Source organism: Moschus berezovskii, chromosome 11 (assembly GCF_049115385.1).
Source record: "Moschus berezovskii isolate FMDL1 chromosome 11, NW_MosBer_1.0, whole genome shotgun sequence".
In the NCBI taxonomy this organism is placed as follows: domain Eukaryota; kingdom Metazoa; phylum Chordata; class Mammalia; order Artiodactyla; family Moschidae; genus Moschus; species Moschus berezovskii.
In genome coordinates this window covers 50,436,251-50,460,621 of record NC_142470.1, presented here as the reverse complement: position 1 = coordinate 50,460,621, position 24,371 = coordinate 50,436,251, and the positions used below count along the sequence as shown (strand labels likewise).

The 24,371-nt window shown below is 37.8% G+C and overlaps 1 non-coding gene across 1 annotated transcript; it reads right to left on the bottom strand.

Annotated features, from left to right (window-relative positions):
• Positions 1 to 15,780: 15,780 nt before the first annotated feature.
• Positions 15,781 to 15,889, bottom strand: LOC129540180 (U6 spliceosomal RNA). Its single transcript, XR_008682630.1, has one exon. It is a non-coding gene; the product is annotated as a U6 spliceosomal RNA (small nuclear RNA).
• Positions 15,890 to 24,371: the final 8,482 nt, after the last annotated feature.

Below are 24,371 nucleotides of genomic sequence, written 5' to 3'. Positions count from 1 at the left end.
GAAGATCTCTGGAGGAAAGTATGGCAACCCACTGCAGTATTCTTGCCTAGAGAATCCCATGGACAGAGGAACCTGGAAGGCTATAGTCCACAGAGTCACAAAGAATTGGACATGACTTTTTTAGCACACATGCATCCAGGGCTACCATGGGGCTTCACAGATGGTGCTAATGGTAAAGAACTTGCCTGCCAGTGCAGGAGAGGTAAGAGACATGGGTTTGATCCCTGAGCTGGGAAGATCCCCTGGAGGAGGGTGTGACAACCCACTCCAGTACTCTTGCCTGGAGGATCCCATGAACAGAGGAGACAGGTGGGCTCATGACTGAAGCAGGTTAACATGCACACAGGGCTACCATAAAATTTCTGTTAGATAGAACGTTACTAACTTGTCTTTTCAAATAGATTTATGTGTTCCATTTTTAAAACCTTTGTCTTTTTGGAGTATAGCACACACATAATGAATAGTAAAGAAAACAATAATCATACAGTTTATTTAATTGTACTGAAATAACCTCCCTTGAATACATCACCCAAGCCAAGAAATAGACACTGGCATCTACTCAGAAGTCTTGTCTGTAACCTGTGTCAATCACACTGCATCACATCCACTGCAAAGAGGGCCACTGCCCAAATTTCAACAGTGCAGGTTTGCCTATTTTGCAGTTTTCTGTAAGTAGAACCATATAGTAGGGATTCCTTTTGTATCTTATTTCTTTTCTTTACTACAGTTTTTGTGAGATTTACTCATACTCATACTGTAGCTCTAATTCATGAATTTTAATTGCTATATATAATTTTATTGCATGAATACACCACTGTTTCTCTGCTCTGTGGATGCATATTTAAGTTGTTTACAGTATTTTGGCTATTGTGAATATGTTGCCCTGAATAGTATGTTTACTGTTCACATATATTTGGGAATGAGTGACTTTCACTTCACATACTCAGTTTTAGGTCAAATGTTTGTACAACTCTAGTAAATACTGACACACTTTTTTCCTGGTCACATACCCAAAGTTTTTTCCTCTTTAAAGACCTGAGCTTTGATGTTCTGCCTTTGTGTTTTTGGCTTTATATCTCTCATGTCCAATTACCAGCATTCAGTTCTATCATCTTCTGCTACGAATTGACAACTTTCAACCACACAGCTAAGTTGGGCAACATCCCATTAAGCTGTGAGATCTAAAGCAACTTGCTATTGCTAAATCAGTACATTTAACTTGTTTGGAAGGCTCTGTCATTTTACTTTCTAAAATTTATTTTCTAGGAAATAGAGAACAATTGTCCTCTTCCATGAATTTGAAATTTTCATCTAATTGGATACCCTCAATTAAAGAAAATTTGCAAAATTGCGTTCAGGCCTTATGTTATATCTTGCTTTCCTGCAGCTAGTAAGGTGAAATCCATCCCCTGCATGGTGCATGCAATTGTGAAGAACGTAGTTAGGGAGAAGGCAGCAAGGCAACACACTGCTGTAGTCATAACCAAGGCATGATTTAGAGAATCTATATTAGAGGGAACCACAGGGAGTCAATTGCCATCTATCTGCCTCATACACATTTTAATTATACCACTAATTTTGGCAGCGAGATGTCATCTAACTTTGTGCTAAGACACATTCTTTGTAAAATTAAAATTGTTCTCGAAGGAGCAGGTATACACATGGTGAGATGCAAGCACAAAGACAGTCCTTATTTATTTAAAAGTAACTACTGAAATAAGATGAGTCAGAAGTGTGTGTGTATACATACACACACATACACACACACACATATACATATATATATATACACACACACTTTATTTTTAGACTAGCCAAAAAATTACTATGACTTTCAACATCAATAAAATCATTAATTCCAGGTTATTTAAAAAATAAAATAGAAGAAAGCAAATTTGCATAGAATTTCCATATGAAAATTACCTTCCCTATCTTTTGTTTATGACATCTTTTTCAAAAGACTATTTCAAAAATTGAAAAATGCCTAGTTGAGATTAGGAAGGTGTTAGCTTATACAATCCAGTCAGAATAGGACCCACTGGTAAGGTCATATTCAAGACAAGATTTAGAGGAAGCAGTGTAAGTAGCTATCATGCTATCTGTGGGTAAAGAGCTCAAGCAGAAGAAACAGAAAATGGAAAAAGCCATTCAGAAAACTGTGGTCAGTCTATTCCAGAAAAATTAAGAAGGGCAGTGTGCTTGGGCAGAGAGAGCAAGAAAGTATACAGTAGAATATGCTATCAAGAGATTTAGTGGCAATGTCACAACTTTAGATGGTGTTCTGAAGTCAGTGGGAGATTTTAAAGACTGCAGTGTGTGATTCTTATATTTGAAAGGTTCAGTCTTACTGTGTGTGAAGAGTAGATCCAAAGGGACAATTAGTGGATGGAGGAGTGTTGTGAAAGAGGTTTATCTGATAGTCTAGGCAAGACGTGATGGTAGCTTTGACTGTATTGGTATAATCTAAAGAACCCACTTAATGACTAAGTAGAAGAATGGAGATGATATTTGTATATAAAGCAGCAAATATTGTCTTTATGGTTGCTAGTTGCAGCTTGGTGGACTCATCATATAAGGAGAACCAAACTGAGAATCATCCTAATACCCTAGGCACTAACTAGTCTAGGAAATGGGACAGCCTCTCAGAGGAAAGATTGCATCTTGGTAGAAAAATTGCTTAACCTGCGTTGCTGCCTCTCAGGATCAGGGGATTGGGGGGTATCAAATTGATTGGATCACAAACCCATTCACTACAGTTTGTAGAAGAATTTATCAAATAAGGATAGAGACCAGATGTATGTTTGATTTAAAGACTTTTTCTTTCCTCTAGAAATCAAGAGGATGGAAGAGGCAGTCCATTGTAACTTAAAATGGAAGTAAGAGTGTAATCTTTTATTATTATATTAAGTGACTTACAAAACTTTTATTTCTAATTTTTCTACCTTTGGGCCCTGCTGGCTTAACTACTTCAGTTCAGTTCAGTCCAGTCACTCAGTCGTGTCCAACTCTTTGCAACTCCATGAAGCGCAGCACGCCAGGCCTCTCTGTCCATCACCAACTTTGGGAGTCCACTCAAACCCACGTCCATTGAGTCGGTGATGCCATCCAACCATCTCATCCTCTGTCATCCCCTTCTCTTCCTGCCCTCAACCTTTCCCAGCATCAGGGTCTTTTCAAGTGAGTCAGCTCTTCGCATCAGGTGGCCAAAGTATTGGAGTTTCAGCTTCAATATTAGTCCTTCCAATGAACACCCAGGACTGATCTCCTTTAGGATGGACTGGTTGGATCTCCTTGCAGTCCTAGGGACTCTCAAAAGTCTTCAATACCACAGTTCAAAAGCATTAATTCTTCAGTGCTCAGCTTTCTTTACAGTCCAACTCTCACATCCATACATGACTACTGGGAAAACCATAGCCTTGACTAGACGGACTTTTGTTGGCAAAGTAATGTCTCTGCTTTTTAATATGCTGTCTAGGTTGGTCATAACTTTCCTTCCAAAGAGTAAGAGTCTTTTAATTGCATGGCTGCAATCACCATCCACAGTGATTTTGGAGCCCAGAAAAATAAAGTCAGCCACTGTTTCCACTTTTTCCCCCATCTGTTTGCCATGAAGTGATGCAACCAGATGCCATGATCTTAGTTTTCTGAATGTTGAGCTTTAAGGCAACTTTTTGACTCTCCTCTTTCACTTTCTTCAAGAGGCTCTTTCATTCTTCTTCACATTCTGCCATAAGGGTGGTGTCATCTGCATATCTGAGGTTCTTGATATTTCTTCCGGCAATCTTGATTTCAGCTTGTGCTTCCTCCAGCCCAGCGTTTCTCATGATGTACTCTGCATAGAAGTTAAATAAGCAGGGTGACAATATACAGCCTTGAAGTACTGCTTTACCTACTTGGAACCAGTCTGTTGTTCCATGTCCAGTTCTAACTGTTGCTTCCTGATCTGCAAATAGGTTTCTCAAGAGGCAGGTCAGGTGGTCTGGTATTCCCATCTCATGAAGAGTTTTCCACAGTTTATTGTGATCCACACAGTCAAAGGCTTTGGCATTCTCAATAAAGCAGAAATAGATGTTTTTCTGGAACTCTCTTGATTTCTCCATGATCCAGCAGATGTTGGCAATTTGATGTCTGGTTCCTCTTCCTTTTCTAAAACCAGCTTGAACATCTGGAAGTTCACGGTTCACGTATTGCTGAAGCCTGGCTTGGAGAATTTTGAGCATTACTTTGCTAGCGTGTGAGATGAGTGCAATTGTGTGGTCGTGTCAGCATTCTTTGGCATTGCCTTTCTCTGAGATTAGAATGAAAATTGACCTTTTCCAGTCCTGTGACCACTGTTGAATTTTCCCAATTTGCTGGCATATTGAGTGCAGCACTTTCACAACATCATCTTTCAGGATTTGAAATAGCTCAACTGGAATTACATCACCTCCACTAGCTTTGTTCATAGTGATGCTTTCTAAGGCCCACTTGACTTCACATTCCAAGATGTCTGGCTCCAGGTGAGTGATCATACATCATGATTATCTTGGTCATGAAGATCTGTTTTGTCTGGCTCTAGGTGAGTGATCACATATTGTGATTATCTTGGTCATGAAGATCTGTTTGGTACAGTTCTGTGTATTCTTGCCACCTCTTCTTAATATCTTCTGCTTCTGTTAGGTCCATACCATTTCTGTCCTTTATCGAGCCCATCTTTGCATGAAATATTCCCTTGGTATCTCTAAGTCACTTCAGTCGCATCCAATTCTTTATGAACATATGAACTGTAGTGCACCAGGCGCCTCTATCCATGGGACCCTGCTGGCAAGAATGCTTGAGTGGATTGCCATTTCCTTCTTCAGGAGATCTTCTTGACCCAGGGACCAAACCTACATCTCCTGTGTCTTCTGGATTGCAGGCAGATTCTTTACCACTGGATTGCAGGCAGATTCTTTACCACTGAAGCCTATAGGACACGATAGTGATTCAATTTAATTGGAAGATGGAGATTGTCATCTGCATTATTTGAGTTTCTTTTTCTACCTGATGTACAAGGGAGAATGGTGTTGAGAATGATGATTGGTATATTTGACTGAGCCTGACAATCACTGGGCAAAAAGCAATGATGCCATACAATGAAGTGAGAAAATAAGACGTCTTAAATCTGGGGAATCTTGATAGTTTATTTTTGTCCAGTGATCAATGGGAGTGGAAAATTACTGCAAATTCAGAGAGAATCAGAAAAGACACAGACCCTTCAGGAATGAAATTTTGAGTCACTTCATAGGATGGGAGCCGTTAATTTTCTCCCCAAAGCCATTTTCTGCTTTGCCTTAAATGCATGATTGTGCAACTAGCAACATAATTTCCTAGCAATCTTTCTTAAGTGATGACTTGACTTCTATATTATGTGCTTAAAATGACATCCTGTGCACTGAGTTTCCCACATTTTCCTCCCTGCCAGACAGAAATGGCAGTGACTGAAGCATCTTGGAAGCCACAGGTTGCCAGATGCTCATCATGAATGAACACTCTGTACAGTTTATAAAAGATAGAATTGTAATATTTAGGCCACTGACTTACTGTTGGCTCTTTTCATTACAGAAGCCTAAGCTTACCCTTAATAATACAACCTTTTAGGCAAAGACCCCTGACAAGCTTAGGGAAGAGGGGATGTGGAAAGATAGCAGAAGAAATGTCATAATTTTAAGACGTATGCTTTCGCAGAAAAAAAATTATATGTTTTCTACCTTTTTATATAATGTACATATTTTTATATTTTGGCTCATAATTCTGTTTTCTGCTCATTTCCCCAATCACTTCATATAGCATGTGTTGGTGTCATTCCCTTTAAAGTTTGCAAAGTGGGAGAGTAAGTTAAGATGAAAGGGTATGACAGAAGGAGAAATGACTGTTACCCAGAGATTCAGACTTAGATACGGATATGTTAGCTGATGAGATTTGAGTTCTTCTTTCATGAAGAAAATGTTGCCCTTTCATTTTTTATATAATAAAACTGAATTATACTAGAAATGATCAATTAGTGCTTTTGTAATTAATACTATTATTAATTTTTTAAAACATAGATGAAGGATGTGGGTTGTTGCTCAGGATGAACCCTAAAAAATTATTTTTTGTCTAGAGAAGAAGATCCCAGGATGGAATTAGACATGTTAGCTATTTATTAGGGGAAATATATATGGAGAAATGGAACAATACCAGAGAAGCTGGAAAACACCTCTAATCATAATCTCAGTGCAAATATTACCATTCTGATGGAAAGACAGAAAGAAGAAGGCTTGGCTAGGAACAGTCTCAAACTGTAGCTTAGTTCTAAGGAAGTTTTGTCCAGGTCAGTCAGAGTCCTTAAGCCAAAGACATCGGCCAGTGGAAGAGTCTCATGTCTTACAGAAGCAGCTCTGCAATGGCTGGGGAAAGTGCAAGGCTAGGATTGCAGTGTTGAAATCAGCAAGGCAGCTTCTGGGGCCTTCAGTCAATTATGCTCCCACACATTTCTATGGCTTTCAGATTCTGTTCAAGCTCCTTTTGTATGCTGTACCAGTGTTAAGCTCTCACTTCTCTGCTAACTTTCTGCCCAGCATGGCTGTCAGGTGAATCTAGGAAGTACTCCTCCTTTCAAATCTGCTTATTCTCAGTAAAATTGAGGCCCATGGAGGGCTCTCTCTGATTTGGTACTGTTTATTCTCCTCACTTCTATAAAACTGATGTTTCCCTGACAGTCTATCATGATTTTCTATAGAAGGAAATTTTGAGTAGTGGCTAAAGTTTCTGATTTCAAGTACAGAAGACCAGGGTCCAAATCTTAACTCTGCTATGCACCAGCTGCTATGACCTTGGTCATGTTATTTCATCTCTCTAGTCTTCTTGATTCATGTATTTAAAATGGCTCACAAAACCTCTTAAAATTGTGAGAATTAAAGGAAACAATGAATGTTTTAGCACTTTGCACAGAATAAGCATTCAATAAGTTGCCTACTAATACTCCTTAATGCTTCTACATTTCTCAGGATAAGTAATTCCAAAGGGATCTATAGTTCTTTCTTTTCATGTTCTTACTTGCAGTACATCTAGATGCCATCTCAGTGGCATCCTTTAGAAGAAGGTTACTAATTTCATTTATGGGGCTTCCCTGGTGACTCAGATGGTAAAGATCCACCCGCAGTGCAGGAGACCTGGGTTCAATTCCTGGGTCAGGAAGATTCTCTGGAGAAGGGAATGGCTGCCCATTCCAGTATTCTTGCCTGAAGAATTCCACGGACAGAGGAGCCTGGCAAGCCCTAGTCCATAGGGTTGCAAAGAGTGGGACATGACTGAGCAACTAGCACACAATATAATTTATAAGAAGTAATGAGACAAGTTTCAGCTTTAGTGTCAGTCCTTCCAATGAACACCCAGGATTGATCTCCCTTAGAATGGACTGGTTGGATCTCCTTGCAGTACAAGGGACTCTCATGAGTCTTCTCCAACACCACAGTTCAAAAGCATCAATTCTTCGGCAATCAGCTTTCTTCACAGTCCAACTCTCACATCCATACATGACCACGGGAAAAACCATAGCCTTGACTAGAAGGACCTTTGTTGGCAAAGTAATGTTTCTGATTTTTAATATACTATCAAGGTTGGTCATAACTTTCCTTCCAAGGAGTAAGCGTTTTTTAATTTCATGGCTGCAATCAGCATCTGCAGTGATTTTGGAGCCCCCCCAAAATAAAGTCTGACACTGTTTCCACTGTTTTTCCATCTCGACGGAGAATGAGATGGCTGGATGGCATCACCGACTCTGTGGACATGAGTTTGAGTGAACTCCAGAAGTTGGTGATGGACAGGGAGGCCTGGCCTGCTGTGATTCATGGGGTCGCGGAGAGTCGGACACGACTGAGCGCCTGAACAGAACTGAACTGAACTGACTGAATGAGACAAGGGTCTTGGACCTGGGGATGTCAGACAACCAAATACATCCTCTTAAATAATAATATCTTTGAAAAGTGAAAGTGGAAGTCTCTCAGTCATGTCTGGCTCTTTGCGATCCCATGAGCTGTAGCCTGCCAGACTCCTCTGTCCATGGAATTCTTCAGGCTAGAATACTGGAATGGGTACCCATTTCCCCTTCTCCAGGGAATCTTCCCAACCCAGGAATTGAACCAGGGTTTCCTTTATTACAGGCAGATTCTTTACCAGCTGAGCTACAGGGAAACCCCTTATAGTTATTATAGCCCCTATAGTTCTTATTATGTGAACACTGTTATTTTCTTATTATTTTCTTTTTTTTTTTTTTCAGATCACACTATGCCTGTACCCTCTTTGCCCTCCACCCCACTGCTTTCACGATCTGTGAGCGACATTGATGGAGGCCTGGAGCAAGAATACTTACATTCCTGATCTCATCTGTGACTGCCTAAGTTCTTTAGGACAGAATATCCAAATGTCAAATAGCTATTTCTAATTTTCCATACTCGGTCTGGGGGGCATTTTCTCAAGAACTTTTCAAGATGTAGGGCTATATCACCCTTTTCAGTTGCAGGTTGTGCAATGTGTTTCCACAGCTTTAGTTTGCTAAGACATCTAGGACTGGGCATATCTAACATGAATAATATCTTAGGTGACCAATTCCTTGATGGAAGAGTTTATGTAGATCATTATTTCTCAAGGAGGTGCTATTGACATTTTGGACAGTACAATTAACTTTGTGTGATTGCAGAATGTTGCAGTATAATTAACATCCTGACTCCTACTCACTGAACACAAGTGATACCTTCTTGACTCAACTCCCCAAGTTACTATCTTTAAACATTTCCAAATGTATGGAAATGAATGGTGGGTTCTTCCTCCTACTTACTGCGAACAAATAGGTGAATTAATCTTGAAGTTAGGGGAAGGTCTTGGGAGGGGTCAGCATTTTAATACAATCTAATATCATTGATGGAAGCATAGGTATGTATTTATTGGTATAACAGATACATTTTGAAGGAGGTTATATAATGGAAGAGTTTGAAAAAAATCAGTATTGCCTAATATTAAGGGTCTGATTTGTTGGTAAGACTCAAAAATGTCTCCCTGCTAAGGAGGCATTATATGACATCTAGGGAAGGGGAAAATTCTAGGGCAGGTCTGTCAGCAAATGTTTGGTTTTATACGACTTTTGTGGTATATGAAATATGTTTCAAGTCTATTAAAATTCCCATAATCACATTTATCTTCTCTCCAAGGATATGAATGTTTCAAGTGATTACTGTGGTTTTGGAATCTAGGCTGTTCATTTTGAAGGACCAATGTTTTGTCAGGAAATTTTAAATTCCCTGAAATTCAAGTGTTCTATAATAAACGTTTGAAGTTTAGTTATGAGATTCATGCTTTTCAAATTCCTTATTGTTTCCTGTATTTGAGCATCTCTGTGGGGGAATTGTCCTTGGAGAAAGAAAAGGAAAGAAATCCTTTATTAAAATGGAAAAACATCCATGTTTATCATTTGTATTTACTTGGAGACTGAGTATGAAAAGTTTTAATGTTGGAGAACTTTCTACCAAGTTTTTATGAGCAAGCGAAACAGGGATATGAAATTGAGTTGTAACCTTAACTGTAAAGTTGACTGTTGCAAACACTATTATACTGGGATTCTGTTATATCAGTGGTTTTATTTCCACATTCTATGCTGTATATTAAAACTTACCTTTTCTCATTGCCCTTATCTCTTAATGGTAAATAGTTTCAGAATATCCTAGCAGTTAAAAGCAGAAGTTTATAGAAAGTCTTCCTCTCCTAGACTGATGTGGCAAAATTAGTTTTATTATTATTAAATTTGTTCATTAAAAAAAAATGTTGGAATATTTGATGATGGTGGTATGAAGTAGGTATCAGCTTCAAATCTCCCCATCTTCATTCCTTGGCAGAATTCCAATTGTATAAGCTTCTTATTTGAGGAATGTTTCACTTCCTGGCAAATTTAAATTGTCATTGAATGCTATTCCATTGATGAAGGCCACCTGGAAATCATGTTCATTTCATGCTTAGTTGAATGGCTGCATTGCTGCTGCTGCTGTTTAGCGAGGAAGGAACTGGTGCTATGAAACCATTCTTTTAAAACCTGGGCCAAGGATATGACTGTGTTTTTCTTTCATTCTCTTCTTTGATTTTATTCAAATGTACTTGCTTTTGGCTTTCTGAATATTTTGGTAATTTTAATTTTAGTTTCAGAATCTTGGTTTAAACTAAATGATATGAATAGCATGTAGCCAGAAATCTGTTCAAAATATCAACTTATACTGAGAAAGATTATGACATTTTCTCTGTGTTGATGTTTGACTCTTTAGGACAAAGTGCTTCCTAGTTAGTAATGATGTTATTTGAACAAGGACAATGCTTACTTTAGACTTGGTGAGTTAAAACATCAATTAGATTAAAAAAAAATCATCACATATTTAAAATAATGTAATTTATATATTTATATTAATTAAAAACTGATACCCCTTTAGAATGGCATCATTTTCAGTGTTGTGGGATGAGAAAAATTTGAATGTGCATTTGTAAAAAATCAGTGAGAAATACATTGCAGTTTATCTTTCTGTAGTCTAATTATATTTAGACATATGCAACAGGAAAAATGAAAATTTACTTTTATGAATATTTCAGAAAAGATACACACCAATGTGATGCTATTAGATATAAGGCTTGGGGACGGGAGGAGAAGGGGACGACGGAGAATGAGATGGCTGGATGGCATCACCAACTCTGTGGACATGAGTTTGAGTGAACTCCGGGAGTTGGTGATGGACAGGAAGGCCTGGCGTGCTGTGATTCATGGGGTCGCAGAGAGTCAGACACGACTGAGAGACTGAACTGAACTGAACAAAATCTAACTGCATGCCACACCTTGAAGGATAAATAGAACTTAGTAATTTGTCATCAGTTCAAAATTTTAACCAATGTTGTATAAATAGGAAAGAAGCAAAGTTTGAACTCTTTGTTCAGGACTAAAGTGAATCTTAATTTTAAGACTTACTATCAGAACTGAGAAATTAGTAAATTTTTGATCTGACAAGAATGAAAAGCTTATTAAATAATCCTCTTGAAATTTCATTCCAAAGTCTTGGAATATTATTACATCAGCCGTAGCACAAGAAAGTGGTACCTCCAGGAAGCAACTCAATGTTCCTTTGTGTTAGTGAGAAATAAACACTCAAAGACAAGCACTGATAAGTGCTTGCATTTTATTTCCAAGTTCAAATTTTGTTTTATCCCTATATTTACCTAAAATAATAATCTTGAAATTAATGTTTGCCTTCTTGTTTTGTAGCTCAAGCTAGTGATATAGCTACTAAGCTTTCTTTTTCTTCCCAAAATGCTACTCAATAATGCAGAATAATGATAAGTATCTAAGATATGCCAGGGAATATTTTAACTATTTAATGAGAATTAAATCACTAAAGCGACTGAACTGAACTGAACTGATGCCTGTTATACCTATGAGATATATATTAATATCATCCTGCAATGATAAAATGTTTAATCATGTATAAATGAGAAAACTGGGGTAAATGACTAACTTTCCTGAGATCGTGAAGGAGTAAATGACAGAGTTTGAGTTTAAATTTAAACCAATAATCTTAACTGTCATTCCATAGTGTCTCTACAGGAAAGAAAAACCCATAATCAAGCTGAAAATTAAATGGAGAACCATCAGTAGACAGGAAACTTAGATAAAAAGGCAAATGTGAATACAAGTTTAGTGTCAGTGGGAAACAAATAAAGAAAACAGTGTCTCAGCGGACACTAGAAGCAGAACAGATACCAAATATCCAGAACACCAGAGGCAGAGATGGAGCAGTGTCTGAAAAGGTGCCTAGATTTACAATGAAAGATTATTGGAAGTTTTAAACTCAAATGTGTTAGCAGAGCCCTATCCTATTCCATTCAATCATTTTCACAGAAAGAGTGACTAATGGAATGATTAATATTTAATCCCAGGCTAAAACTAGACACAGATTAAGAAGTGTAATGACATATAGATGAATGGGAAGGACTTCAGGTGCGGGCATGAACACAATAGCATAAACCTCTTTTTTTTTTTTCCCAGTCTATCTAATTCTTCCCATTGCTGATATGTAAATAAACTATATGTGACATACCCAATCAGCATACATAGAAACTCATGTGCCATTCAATCAGGGAACATATCCATATAATATATCCAAGCAGTATACCATATAACATCTTGATGAGTGTACAAAGAACCCTACCATACAACAAGCCCAAGCAGTACAGAAAGCCCTATTGCGTGACATACTCAACTAAGGTACATTTATTCTTGTTCAGTTGCTCAGTTGTGTCCGACTCTTTGTGATCTCGTAGACTATAGCACACCAGACTCCCCTGTCCTTCACTGTCTCCCAGAATTTGCTCAAAATCATGTGCATTGAGTCAGTGATGCCATCAAACCATCTCATCCTCTGTCGTCCCCTTCTCCTCCTGCCCTCAATCTTTCCCAGCAACAGGGTTTTTCCCCAATGAGTCAGCTCTTCACATCAGGTGGCCAAAATATTGTAGCTTCAGCTTCAGCATCAATCTTTTCAATGAATATACAGGGTTGATTTTCCTTTAGCATTAACTGGTTTGATCTTCATGCTGTCCAAAGGACTCCCAAGAATCTTCTCCGATACCACAGTTGGCAAGCATCAGTTCTTCAGTGATCAGACTTCTTTATGGTCCAATTCTCTCATCCATACTATGACTACTATACCTCGACTATTCGGACATTTGTTAGCAAAGTGATGTTTCTGCTTTTTTAGAAAAATAATTTATTTTAATTGCAGGATAATTAATTTATAATATCGTGATGATTTTTCCCATATATTGACATGAATAAGCCACAGGTGCACATGTGTCCCCCCATCTTGACCCACTTCCCAACTCCCTTCGCATCTCATCCCTCTGGGTTGTCCCAGAGCACTGGCTTTGAGTGCCCGAACTTGCACTGGTCATCTATTTTGCATATCTATTATACATGTTTCAATTCTATTGCCTCAAATCATCCTACCCTCGCCTTCTCCACAGAGTCCAAAAGCCTGTTCTTCACATCTGTGTCACTTTTGCTGCCTTGCATGTAGTATCATTGTTACCATCTTTCTAAATTCCATATGTGTACTTTAATAAACAGTATTTGTGTTTCTCTTTCTGACTTACTTCACTTTGTATAATAGGCTCCAGTTTCATCCACCTCATTAGAACTGATTGAAATGTGTTCCTTTTAGTAGCTGAGTAATATCGTTGCTTCAGCAATATGTGAACCGTGAACTTCCATATGTTCAAGCAGGTTTTAGAAAAGGCAGAGGAACCAGAGATCAAATTGCCAACATCCGCTGGATCATGGAGAAAGCAAGAGAGTTCCAGAAAAACATCTATTTCTGCTTCATTGGCTATACCAAAGCCTTTGACTGTGTGGATCACAATAAACTGTGGAACATTCTGAAAGAGATGGGAACACCAGAACACCTGACCTGCCTCTTGAGAAACCTGTATGCAGGTCAGGAAGCAACATTCAGAACTGTACATGGAACAACAGACTGGTTCCAAATAGGAAAAGGAGGATGTCAAGGTTGTATATTGTCACCCTGCTTATTTAACTTCTATGCAGAGTACATCATGAGGAACGCTGGGCTGGAAGAAGCACAAGCTGGAATCAAGATTGCCGGGAGAAATATCAATCACCTCACATATGCAGATGACACCACCCTTATGGCAGAAATTGAAGAGGAACTAAAAAGCCTCTTGATGAAAGTGAAAGAGGAGAGTGAAAAGGTTGGCTTGAAGCTCAACATTCAGAAAACAAAGATCATGGCATTTGGTCCCATCACTTCATGGGCAAAGATGGGGAAACAGTGAAAACAGTGTCAGACTTTATTTTTTGGGGCTCCAAAATCACTGCAGATGGTGACTGCAGCCATGAAATTAAAAGACACTTCCTCCTTGGAAGGAAAGTTATGACCAACCTTGATAGTATATTAAAAAGCAGAGATATTACTTTGCCAACAAAGGTCCTTCTAGTCAAGGCTATGGTTTTTCCCGTAGTCATGTATCGATGTGAGAGTTGGACTATAAAGAAAGATGAGCACCGATAAATTGATGCTTTTGAACTGAAGTGCTGGAGAAGACTCTTGAGAGTCCCTTGGACTGCAAGAAGATCCAACCAGTCCATTCTGGGGGAGATCAGTCCTGGATGTTCATTGGAAAGACTGATGATAAAGCTGAAACTCCAATACTTTGGCCACCTCATGCAATAAGTTGACTCACTGGAAAATACTCTGATGCTGGGAGGGATTGTGGGCAGGAGGAGAAGGGGACGACAGAGAATGAGATGGCTGGATGGCATCACCGACTCGATGGACATGAGTTTGAGTGAACTTCAGGAGTTGGTGATGGACAGGGAGGCCTGGCATGCTGTGATTCAAGAGTTGGACACAACTGAGCAACTGAACTTAAACTGAATATCGCTGCAGATGGTGACTGAAGCCATGAAATTAAAAGATGCTTGCTCCTTGGAAGAAAAGCTATGACCAACCTAGACAGCAGATTAAAAAACAGAGACATCATTTTGCCAACAAAGGTCTGTCTAGTCAAAGCTATTGTTTTTCCAGTGGTCATGTATAGATGTGAGAGTTGGCCTATAAGGAAAGCTGAGCACTGAAGATTTGATGCTTTTGAACTGTGATGTTGAAGACTCTTGAGAGTCCTTTGGACAGCAAGGAGAGCCAACCAGTCCATCCTAAGGGAAATCAGTACTGAATATTCATTGGAAGGACTGATGCTGAAGCTGAAACTCCAATACTTTGACTACCTGATGCAAAGAACTGACTCCTTTGAAAAGACCCTGAGGCTGGGAAAGATTGAAGGCAGTAGGAGAAGGGGATGGCAGAGGATGAGATAGTTGGATGGCATCACTAACTTAATGAACATGAGTTTGAGTAAGCTCCGGGAGTTGGTGATGGACAGGGATGCCTGGCGTGCTGCAGTCCATGGGGTTGCAAAAAGTATGACATGACTGAGTGATTGAACTGAACAGAACTGAGTATTCCATTGTGTGTATATGCACAACTTCCTTATCCATTCTTCTGCCTCTGGACATCTAGGTTGCTTCCAAGTCCTAGCTATCGTAAACAGTGTTGCAATGAAAATTGGGGTACATGTGCCTCTTTCAATTCTGGTTTTCTCAGTTTGTATGCTAGGCAGTGGGATTGCTGGGTCATATGGCGGTTCTATTCCCAGTTTTTTAAGAAATATCCATACTGTTCTCCATAGTGGCTGAACCAGTTTGCGTTCCCACCAACAGTGTAAGAGGGTTCCCATTTCTCAACACCCTCTTCCGGCATTTATATGTTTGTAGACATTTTAATGGAGGCCATTCTGACCGGTGTGAGATGGTAGCTCATTGTGGTTTTGATTTGCATTTCTCTAATAATAAATGATGTAGAGGATCTTTTCATGTGTTTGTTCGCTATCTGTATGTTTTTGGATAAATATCTGTTTAGTTCTTTTGCCCACTTTTTCATTGGGTTGTTCATTTTTCTGGTATGGAGCTACATGGGCTACTTGTATATTTTGGAGGGGCAGATTCATGTCAGTGTATGGCAAAACAAATACAATAATCTAAAGTAATTATCCTCCAGTTAAAATAAGTAAATTAAAAAATTATTTGTCAGTTGTTTCATTGGCTATTATTTTCTCTTATTCTAAAGTCTGCCTTTTCACCTTGCTTATAGTTTCCTTAATTGTGCAAAAGCTTTTAAGTTTAAAATTATGATATACTTCATGTATTTGCATGTCATCCTTGCACAAGGGGCATGCTAAACTTCTCTGTATCATTTCAATTTTTTAGTATATGTGCTGCTGAAGCAAGCATGATGTCTCTGATTTTTAATACACTGTCTAGGTTTGTCATAGCTTTTCTTCTAAAGAGCAAGCATCTTTTAATTTCATGGCTGAATTCCCCTTCCACAGTGATTTTGGAGCAAGTGTCTTTTAATCTCATGACTGCAGTATCTGTTCAAAATGCTTTTGGGGCCCAGGAAAATAAAAAGTCTATCCTGTTTACATTGTTTCCCCATCTATTTGCCATGAAGTGATGGGATTTGATGCCATGATCTTAGTTTTTAAATATTGAGTTTTAAACCACCTTTTTCACTGTACTTTTTCATCTTCATCAAAAAGCTCTTTGGTTCCTCTTTGCTTTCTGTCTCTAGGGTGGTGTCATCTGCATATCTGAGGTTATTGATATTTTTCCTGGCAATCTTGATTCCAGCTTGTGCTTCATCTAGTCCAGCATTTCTCATGATGTACTCTGCATATAAGCTAAATAAGCAGGGTGACACTATACAGCTTTGACATACTCTTTTCCCAAATTTGAACCAGTCTGTTGTTTCATGTCTGGTTCTAACTGTTGCTTCCTGACCTGCATACAGGTTTCTTAGAAGGTGGATAAGCTGGTATGGTTTTCCATCTCTAATAATTTTTCAAAGTTTGTTGTGATCCATACAGTCAAAGGCTATAGCATAGTCAATGAAGCAGAAGTAGATGTTTTTCTGGAATTTCCTTCTTTTTCTATGAGCCAACTGATGTTAGCAATGTGATCTCTGTTCCCTCCACCTTTTCTAAATACTACTTCTACATATGGAAGTTTTCAGTTCACATATTGTTGAAGTCTAACTTTAAGAATTTTGAGCATTACCTTGCTAGAATGTGGAATGAATGCAATTGTGTAGTAGTTTGAGCATTCTTTGGCATTGCCCTTCTTTGGGATTGGAATGAAAACTGACCTTTTCCAGTCCTGTGGCCACTGCTGAGTTCTCCCAATTTGTTGGCATATTGAGTTCAGCACTTTAGCAGCATCAACTTTCAGGATTTGACACAGCTCAGCAGGAATTCCATCACCTCCACTAACTTTGTTTGCAGTAATGCTTCCTAAGGCCCTCTTGACTTCGCTTTCCAGGATGTCTGGCTCTAGGTGAGTGATCACACCCTTGTGGTTATCTGGGTCATTAATCTTTTTTGGTGTAGTTCTTCGGTGTATTCTTGCCACCTCCTCTTAATATCTTCTGCTTTTGTTAGGTCCTCGCCTTCTTACATTTCTTTTTCTTGGGAATGGTTCTGTTCACCACCTCCTGTACAATGTTATGGACCTCTGTCCACAGTTCTTCAGGTACTCTGTCCATCAGATCTAATCCTTTGAATCTGTTTGTCACTTGTACTCTATAATCATAAGGGATTTTATTTAGGTCATACCTGAATGGCTTAGTGGTTTTTCTTACTTTCTTCTATGTAAGCCTGAATTTTGCAATAGGGAGCTCATGATCTGAGTGGCAGTCAGCACCCAATCTCATCTTTGCTGTCTATACAGTGCTTTTCCATCGTCAGCTGCAAAGAATATAATCACTCTGATTTCGATACTGACCATCTGATGATGTCCATGTGCAGAGTCATCTCTTGTGTTGTTGGAAGAAGGTGTTTGCTATGACCAGTGTGTTCTTTTGGTAAAACTCTGTTAGCCTTTGCCGTGCTTCATTGTGTACTGTAAGACCTAACTTGCCTGTTACTCTAGGTATCTCTTGACTTCCTACTTTTGCATTCTAGTCCCCTGTGATGAAAGGACTTTTTTTGTTGTTGTTAGTTCTAGAAAGTCTTATAGGTCTTCATGGAACCATTCCACTTCAACTTCTTTGGCATTAGTTGCTGGGGCATAGATTTAGATTACTGTGATGTTGAATGGCTTGCCTTGGCAATGAACCAATGTCATTCTGTCATTTTTGAGATTGCACCCAAGTACTCCATTTTGGACTCTTCTGTTGACTATGAGAGCTATTCCATTTCTTGTAAGGGATTTTTGCCCACAGTAGGATATATCATGGTCATCCAAATTTAATTTGCCTATTTCTGTCCATTTTATTTCAAGAATTCCTAAAATTTCGATATTTACTCTTGCTCTCTCCTGTTTGACCACTTCCATGTTATTACCTTGGTTCATGGTCCTAATATTCCAGGCTCCTATGCAATATTGTTCTTTACAGCATTGGACTTTACTTTCACCACCAGACACATCCACAGCTGGTGTTGTTTCTGCTTTAGCTCAGTCTCTTTATTCTTTCTGGAGCTGTTTATTCAGATCTTCCCCAGTAGTGTATTGGACACCCATAGACCTGGGGCTTCATCTTTCAGTGTCATATTTTTTGACTGTTCATGGGGTTCACAAGGCAATAATGCTGAAGTGGTTTGCCATTCCCTTCTCCAGTGAACCATGTTTTGTCAGAATTCTCCACCATGACCCATCTGTTTTGAGTAGCCCTACATGGCATGGGTCATAGTTTCATTGAGTTATAGAAGGTTGTGATTATTTTGGTTAGTTTTCTGTGATTGTGGTTTTCATTCTGTCTGCCCTCTGATGGATAGGACTAAGAGGCTTGTTCAAGCTTTCTAATGAGAGGGACTCCTGTGGGGAAAGCTGGGTCTTGCTCTGGTGAGCAGGGCCAAGTTCAATAAATCTTTAATCCAATTTTATGCTAATGGAAAGGGCTACACTCACTCCCTGTAGTTTGTCCTGAAGCAGCCCAGTCCTAGAGTCTGTAGTCTCTATGGTAAGGCTATTGTCTCTATGATAGACCTAATAGCAACTTCCTCCAAGACGACCTATGCTAACACACTGCACATCCCAGGACCACTGCTGCCAGTGACCCTGACCCTTCTTTTCCTGTGTAAAAGTTCTTTCCACTACATTTTAGGAAATCACAAGGATCAACCTCAGTTTCCATGTCCATTTGTTGAGAATGCCCTATGGAGTTTTCTACATATCTTAGTTGAAGATATGCATACATAGAAATCTCCGTATGACATTCTCAACAAATGGACATGGAAATTGAGATTGATCCTTGTGATTTCCTAAAAATGTAGTGGAAAACACTCTTACATAGGAAGAGTCCTGCTAGAATTTAATCAATCTAATTCTTCATACGTAAATGTCCAGTGAGCAGTAACTACTGACAAAAATAAATAGAAGAACAGAGAATATCCAAAATGAGCAAGCATAATACAGAACCCTTGGAAGATAGGTAAATCATTCATTGGAAGATATCTCTCAAAAAAATTGACTTAGTATCTTCAGCAATATACAAGATAATACTGCATTTTTAAAGAAACAGGGATTACTAGAGGAAAGGAGACAATAAAGGGACAATAGAACATTTTTAAAAATCACAAATATGTGACTTTAGAAGGAAAAAAATCAACAAATTAAAAAAACAAATAAACAAATTTAATAAAATCCAAAATCTGCCATAACTAAAAGAGGGAAAAATATTTACTTTAGCAACACTGCAATCATAGTGGTGAATGTCATGTCTTCAAAATTTTAAAGAAAGTTATTTTGAACTAGCATTATATATCCAGTCTAAATAACAAATAACTGTGAAGACAAAATAGACATTTTTGTGTATAATATTTGAGAATGATTATTTCTGTGCATTTATGCACTGAAATAATAATTGAGGATATACCTTAAAAATATTAAAGAGGACTCCAAGAAAGAAGAACAATGATATAAGAAGAGAAGGGTAGTAAAGATAAGATGTGCATAAGTTTAGATTATAACTAATAAAATACAAAGTGACATTGTACTTATTTTAACAAATTATGTTTTTAAGAGGTGAATGAACTTAGTGATAAACTAAAGGCATAGCATTTTCTTTGAAGTAGGAAAAAATAACAAGACACAGTAACCTCAGGAAAACCTGAGAGCTATTTGAGTAATTGATGAAAAAAACTGCAAAATTTATAACCTTAACAGTACACATCCATAGATAGAGCTTACAGAAGTTGCCAAGTGAATGGGAAAGTGAAGGGAGCTAGAGATTGCAGAACCACTAACTGTCTCACCTTTTATAGTGGGGAGATGAACTTTCTAAAGGTAATAGATCATTAAAGAGAAGTCGAATAATCACTTAATATACCTTAAAGATAGAGGGAGATCTAAACATAATACTACAACTTGCCAGACTGATGGATTGAGGAATGGAGGAAAAGGAATCAATAATATAGATCATTTTATTTGGGAAGAAACAGTTGAAGATATTTCCCTCCAGAGAATAGCAACTAGGGAAGGGATCAGAATTCCGGACCTTTCTGTTTGATTTGGAGGTATAATTATTTTTTATCTTACTGTAAAAGTCAGAGTCTTGTCATGAAGCAAAGGTACACACAAACTGACTAATCATTGAAGCATTTAATAAAGGCACCATTTATAATAATTTTGGTTGCTCCACTCCTACCAACAGTAGAAATGTTTCACCCTGGTTTAGTAAGAGTAGTGAGCCATTATTGTTGATGTTGATTAGTCTCTAAGTCTGTGTCCAACAGTTTTGTGACCTCCATGGACTGTAGGCCAGCCTGCCAGGCTCCTCTGTCCATGGGATCTCCCAGACAAGAATACTGGAGTATTCTTGGGATACTGGAGTATACCAGCGATCAAACCCATGTCTCCTGCATTGGCAGGCCAATTCTTTACCACTGAGCCACCTGGAAAACCCCAGGAAGCCATTACACCTAACTCTAAAGGAGAAATAGAGAGAGTGGTCATCAAATGGGGAAGATTAACTGGTTAAAACAGCATGACAGAAGGGTAGCCTGTGGAAGAGGCTAATCCCAGAGTGCAGCCAATCCATAATGATGTCAAAAGGGGAAAAACACCAAGAGAATGAATACCCTAACTCCTTTCACCTTTTACTCTTAATATCTTATAGGTTCCTCCCATTAGATAACCTGTCAGAAATCAGAAGTCAAGGGAGTATGTCGAGTCCATGGAGATCTAAGTGAAAGTGAAGTTGCTCAGTTGTGTCCGACTCTTTGTGACCCCGTGGACTGCAGCCTACCAGGTTCCTCCATTCATGGAATTTTCCAGTCAAGAGTACCAGAGTGGGTTGCCATTTCCTTCTCCAGGAGATCTTCCCTACCCAGGGTTTGAACCTCGGTCTCCTGCATTGCGGTCAGATGCTTTACCATCTGAGCCACCAGGGAAGCCCTAACTGGGAGCAAAATAGAATAAGATGTAAAAGGATGGAAATATACCTCGAAGGAAAAAAGAAGATATCCAGTACATTTACATCAATAAAATGTGTACTGTGTCATTATAATGTGCCATATTTGGGCAGAAAAAGCACTTTTGGAAATGTCCCATGTATCATCGTCAACCTCTGGTGATGTTTTATGCTGGCTATAGCTTAATTATCTGGTAACTTGAGGATATGTGTGAGAGTGCTATTTTTTTTTAGATATTCAGGAAATACTTACAGAGCAATGAGCAAATAGTACTTGGACGACAAGGCGAATGATAAAGGGTGTGCTATTTTAAGCCCAGAAGCTTAATCCTGTGGGAGAACTGAGAATTGCCTAAAACATAGGCATTAAAATCTCTGCAAGGATGAGGGAGATGGGATACTTAGCTCCCTGAGAAATACTGGTGTGTGATCTACTGGTGAAGACAAAGGGGTCTTCCTGAGATGTAGGGAAAAAAAAAAAAAAAAACTTCTCCATGCATCAAGATAAAGACCCTGGCCATTGGAAGTTGGCCAGATCACATGAAGTTTGAAGGTGGGGGTAGGACACTGCTGGTGTCTGCTACTTCTGACTGACGTGCCACAAGTACACAATCACCAGTTACAGAGTTGAACATGTAATGCTTGAGATTTAAAATTAGCTTTAGAGAATATGGGTATTGAATAAATTCTTAAAAGTCCTATCTAATTGTAGTGACAGCAAGCATCATAATGTCTATTATTATTTCAAGCAATTAGAAAAAAATGTTTTGCAATTATTTGATTCATGTTTCTTTTTAATGTTTTGGACAGTTTCTAATTTTAAAATAAACACATTCAGATGCATCATTTTCTGTATTTTGACACATTGGACTTAAACAATCTGTTTACCAATGTGCCTGGAAGAAACTGGTGTTATGAAAACCTCAGAACAAAAGTTTCCTTGAAATCTCCATGCCTCAATCTGAATTGATGGAAACACACCCTTGATTAGGAATTGTTTGCTCTGTTGTGTTTTCATGTGTTTGTTTGTTGTAAATGCAGGCACATGAATGCCTATTCCCATAAAATTGTACACTTGATTATCACACTGTACCAAGCCTTCTCCATGCTCAACACAAACCCAGATAGGGCTCATGGGCATCCTTGCCCCTTATACCCTCACCTCCATGTGGATAAATGTATGACATGTTTCATTGTGTCATCATAAGAGTAGAGTTTGTTTAATTCTTCCTTGGCATGTTTAAATGTTTGTGTTTAGACTTTTAAATTATTGTAGTAAGTTTGATGGCTTCTTTTTGTAATGCTATGTTTTAAAAAGGCACAAATGTGTTAAAAATCATACTGTTAGCAGAAGCAATTGGTCTAGTGCTTGGGATACCTTGATGAACAAAAAGGGTGAAGACCTCTGAACTGCTGCTTACATTTAAGCAGTGAGAATAAACCAAAAAATCATAAATACATATAATACATCAGAAGGTGCTATAGAAAAATGAGAAAGGAGAGCAAAGTAAGCAAGGTTGGAAATGCTGGCATTAGAGAATAGAGTAGTATTAAGAGATCAAAGTAGGCCTTATAGAAAGGGGAAAAATTGTGCAAAGACATTAAGAAAGTGAAGAAGTTAGGCTTGTAGTCATATGAGGGAAAATCATTTTAGGCAGAGGTAGTAAATAGTGCAAAGATTGAAGACCGGCATAAATTTAAAAAAAATATATAAATTCTCTTAATTGAAAGGATCATTCCAGTTCTGTTTAAGAAGAGAGTCAAGGGCAGAAGCATGTGAGCTAGTTAAAAAGTGATTGAAATAATCTAAAAAGATGCTGAGATCTTCAATTAATTTTAAATAAATGTTGATTTCTAGGGAAAAAAGGACAATTTTTCCATGAGTCAGTTCAGTTAATTAGTCCTAATATAAACTTAGCATAATAGCATCAGCTAATGTTGATCTCATTCATTGAGTGGGGTTTATAAAATGGAATCAAAGCTCTGAATGCCTCATCCAGCACCCAAGATAGAAAAGTGTGATGGTGGCTGTTTTTCATCAGGGTATGGTAGTAAGAATTGCCTAATTAGTAACTTAGAGTGGATTTTGCAAATTAATGAGCTTCATTTTGAAACAAAGTAATTAAGTATACAATATGGGTCTATTCTTATCTCTGAAAGTGAGAAACAAACTCTGCAATCACGCATAGAAATCTTTCCAGCACTTCTGAGAATTTTCTTTTTGAGTTTTGTCACTGCTTTGATGAAGGGTTGTCCAACTTGCTAGTGTGTGTTGAGAGAAGGAAAAACAGACTCTCAATTACTAAGAAGTACATTTTGGCTTCATAAGAATTCTTCCTCAGTGGGAAAGCACTTTGTATCTTCAACAGAAAATACATTTTATCAGCTTCCATGGGCTATTTACATTAAAAAATTACTAAATATTCACAAAGAAATTGTCAGTTCTTAAAAGAAAAAATATTGAATATGTCCTGCTCTGGGACCCAAATTCAATTAAATTCTAAAAGTAAAGACAAAAGCTTCATCTAAATGAAAAGCCTCCCAAATAATTATTAAATAAAATCTTAAATCATCTCAGTGATTTCAGAATATTTAGAAAATGATAGCAATGCTTAAAATCATTATAAAAGCTTAAACACTGTGGCTAAGCTGTACATAGAGAAAAATTTATAAGGATAAGAGTTTTCCTACTAAAAGATAATGAATATAAATGATTTATAAGATTGATTCAAAAGATCATATTAAAAGATAAAACCTGTATAAAATAAGAGGAAGAAAAAAGAAAGAGAAATTAGTCCTACAAATAAATTAATTAAAAAAGTATAAAACTAAGTCCTAAAGTAAAATTTTAATAGACAAATGAAGCACATATGCCACTAATTATTCTAAGTAAAAAATTGCATGTGGTTGGAATAAAAATACGCAAAATTAGAAAATCAGAAAATTAAAAGTGAGAAAAGAATTAGAATAACAACTATTGATAAATTAGAATAAATATAGAGATTGTGTTTTATAATTAGGCTAACATTTTTCAAAATCTGAATGATATGGAATATTTTCTAGCAATATAGAGAAAACTTTTTGAGAAAAATCCTGAAATAGCAAATAATTATGAAAGTAATTAAGAAATTTGCCAAACAACTCATTTTCTCCTCCACAAAGGATAGGCCAACATAATTTCATGTGGAAAGTAGTTCATATTCCATTTAAAATAAACACAGATATACAAAAAGAAAAAAAAATTCTCAATTTATTTTACACCAGCTAGCATAACACAAGTCTAAGCCTAGCATAATAATAAACCAA